The sequence below is a fragment of the Ictalurus furcatus genome, chromosome 10, assembly GCF_023375685.1.
Source record: "Ictalurus furcatus strain D&B chromosome 10, Billie_1.0, whole genome shotgun sequence".
NCBI classification, from domain to species: Eukaryota; Metazoa; Chordata; class Actinopteri; order Siluriformes; family Ictaluridae; genus Ictalurus; species Ictalurus furcatus.
The window spans coordinates 4,424,301-4,427,606 of record NC_071264.1 but is presented as its reverse complement, the minus strand read 5'-3'; the positions used below and the strand labels follow the sequence as shown (position 1 = coordinate 4,427,606).

At 36.8% G+C, this 3,306-nt stretch overlaps 1 protein-coding gene across 3 annotated transcripts in view; it reads right to left on the bottom strand.

The window, feature by feature from the left end:
• lhx9 (LIM homeobox 9) overlaps positions 1 to 2,603 on the bottom strand; it is a 13,759-nt gene extending 11,156 nt beyond the window's left edge. Inside the window, exons 1-4 of one of the 3 annotated variants that reach the window (XM_053635170.1) lie at positions 2,461 to 2,603; positions 2,082 to 2,292; positions 1,804 to 1,966; positions 1,594 to 1,705 (exon numbers count right to left, since the gene is read on the bottom strand). The gene's annotated coding sequence lies outside the window, so the exon portion shown is untranslated. Of the gene's footprint in view, positions 1 to 1,593; positions 1,706 to 1,803; positions 1,971 to 2,081; positions 2,293 to 2,460 lie in introns of all 3 variants that reach the window. The other 2 variants (XM_053635171.1, XM_053635169.1) reach the window with 2 other exon arrangements.
• Positions 2,604 to 3,306: the final 703 nt, after the last annotated feature.

Sequence of the window (3,306 nt, the reverse complement as noted above, 5' to 3'; positions counted from 1 at the left end):
TTTTATATATATATATATATATATATATATATATATATATATATATATATATATATATATATATAAAAAGCGAGACAAACATGTAAATAACACGTAGTTTATAATGCGGAGAACGAATAAATGAAATAAATAAATAAATAAATGCATTAATTAATTAATTTTCTGCAATTGTCCCTACTAGATGCCGAGAACCCACTGTGCTTAAATGTCAAACATCATTTCTCCAAAAAAGGTGACGAGAAAATTCTTTATCCAATTATCCTGTGAGTGGAATGGATGGATAGATAGATAGATAGACGGATAGATAGATAGGTAGATAGATAGATAGATGGATAGATAGATGGATAGATAGATAGCGCCCAATTTTTTTAAAATTATATTTCAAATGATAGAAAACACACCCACCCACCCACACACACACACACACACACACACACAGAGATATTTGCTCGCGCTGATCTTACCTGTCCGTAGACTATTTAGTCCTAACCGTAAACAGCCCCTGAGCACGAGCTCTCTATTTCATTTATTTCATTTCGCATTAATAAGCCAGTTATCCTGCGTGGAGGCTGGAATTATAAGTCATGCCATTTATTATTATTACATCGAACTTGAGTCCATCAGTGTGTACATGCGCGAGGCTTCTCCGTCAGCTCCTGAGATGCCGACTTGCGCGCGCGCCCGGGAGAGAGAGAGAGAGAGAGAGAGAGAGAGAGAGAGAGAGAGAAAGAGCGAGAGAGAGGGAGAGAGAGAGAGAGAGAAAGAGCACTGGGTTGGTCCTTCTTTCTCGCCGTACGTGCGGGTGTCATTTACAACACAATCTCTGTGCATGCAGTTACTGTTTATGTCTCAGATACAACACCGGCCTTGATCACTGCTTTGAGACATAAAAGTAGACACAAAGTTTTTTTAAGTTTTTTTTTTCCTCCTCACACTGCAAAGGTTGCACATATATATATATATATATATATATATATATATATATATATATATATATACACACACACACACACACACACACACACATATATGTATACACACATTCAGGTAGTTTGGTAAAGCCTCTGCTATTTATAATGAAAGCAGTATTTTCTGTAATTTGAAATATAATAAAAAAAATTTGGGCGCTATCTATTTATCTATCTATCTGTCTATCTGTCTATCTATCTATCTGTCTATCTATCTGTCTATCTGTCTATCTATCTCTCTGTCTATCTATCTATCTATATACTTTTAAAAAATGTTAATATTTTAACTTAGAAAATATAATAATAGGCTAAATATGACTGTATTACCAAATATAGTGTAACAAAATATTAATAAATTACTGTAGGCCTGTATCATCATTGTTAGGCTACATACAATAATTTGGTGTAATATATTCTACCTTCTGTTATACTCTGTCCTTAAAATTTGAAATCTATGTACATATAGCCTGTTATTTATGCAATACATGGTTTATTAATACGACAACAACGACAATAATAATAATAATAATAATAATAATAATAATAATAATAGAGTGAAAGGGGAGGGTTTTAACGCATGCGCAAAGCTGGAATATCTGGTCGGCTGTAATGAACTTGCAGTTACTTGCTGTATATAAACGTGTCTTCCCGGTGGAGGCCGGTGTCTGTCGGTACTGTTTACACTCTGAACCTGAGCTGAGGAGCTCAGACTGTTTTGTGAGGCATTTCCGAGACCACTGAAAGAACAACATGAAAAGCTGTTAGAATTAAACGCGTCGGATTAACCTCACGTGCTCCAGAAGCGCTTTCTGAAACAGAGGATTCTCTTACTGACCATTAAACATTGTGAGCTCCACTTCATAACACTTGAACGAGCAGAGGCCCTCCTACACGTGCACTTCAAAGCTGTGGTGCTCGTCTATATGAAGTCAAATGAAAGACTTCTGTCCTGAGCTATTCTCTTCCCCTCGAAACCACGGTCTATTTTTAGCTCGAGGCTAGCTAGACAAATTTTAAAAAATAAATAAAAAAATAATAAACAAAGAATAGTGAAGAAAACAACAAAACAAAAAGACAGAGCAACAATGATCGAATACGTTTCAGATTCCAAACCTGAGCTTAATATTGTGGTTCAGTGCATCAGGAGAAGGAGTGAGGACTTGCTGAGCTGAATCTGCTGGAAGAAAGACGAGTAGGACAAATCCCTGCAGAGTTGTGACCTTCCACGACTGGAGCCTGACAGCTCTGAACTCAAGACATGGGCTTCAACATGCAGCATGTGTGTGAAGTCGAGCCTCTTCCCAGGCTTGGGAGTCCGGATGTTCTGGATTTATTGTGCAAAGTGTTCAAAACGCATTGAAAAATTAACCTAATCCTAATTTACTATATATATATATATATATATATATATATATATATATATATATATATATATATATATAAAATAAAACATTTTTACACTTCCCAAGTGTAATCCTGCAGATTCACTTACAGCTAATTGGACCTTCGACCCGCATAAGTGCAAGTCCCTGACATTGTTAATGACGGTGTATTCCATGGCCGCACGCGACTGTGTTTACAGTGGTAAATGATGGGCAAGTGACGTCACACTGCGAATTTTTTCGCTGGCTCTCGAATGACGTAGCAGCTGCCGCGCGTCGGCATTTAGAGCTTTGATAGAGCTAATAGGGGGACGCTCATTCTGGCGAGCCTAATGAGAATTTACACCCCACCACCGTCTCACACACACACACACACACACACACACACACACACACACACACACACACAGTGCACGTTGACAGATGGAAGTTTTTTTTTTTTAATCTCCTTCCTAATTCAGAGACAACTGATCCCTAAATCGTCAGATCGGTGTGTTGAAGCTACAGATTTGATAATAGCGGTCCCTGGCATGGAAAAGACTGCGATTAATAACGATATTAAACCAAGTAACTCGGTCTTTCCCCAAAAGCTGAGCAATATAACCTGTAATGACTTATAAAGGCTGGTTCAGCATGTCTCTGCGTTTTTTGGGTATTTTTTATTTTTTATTTATTTATTTATTTTATTTGATTTTTTTTTAGGGACCAAAATTCCCAAACAGGTTTGTACCCTCACTATTAACTTTAAAAGATTGAAATTTGTAGTAGATTATCGTTTGATGGTATGTATTAAAATCATTTTTCGTTTTAAAACAGATTGTATTACAGACCCCCCCGCCCCCCCCCCCCCCACAAAAAAAAAAGAACAAAAACAAAAAACAAACAAACAAAAAACAAAACAAGAGAATAAGCCATTTAAATAATATCCTGTGTCTGGTAAAGCATAGATCCAAAGC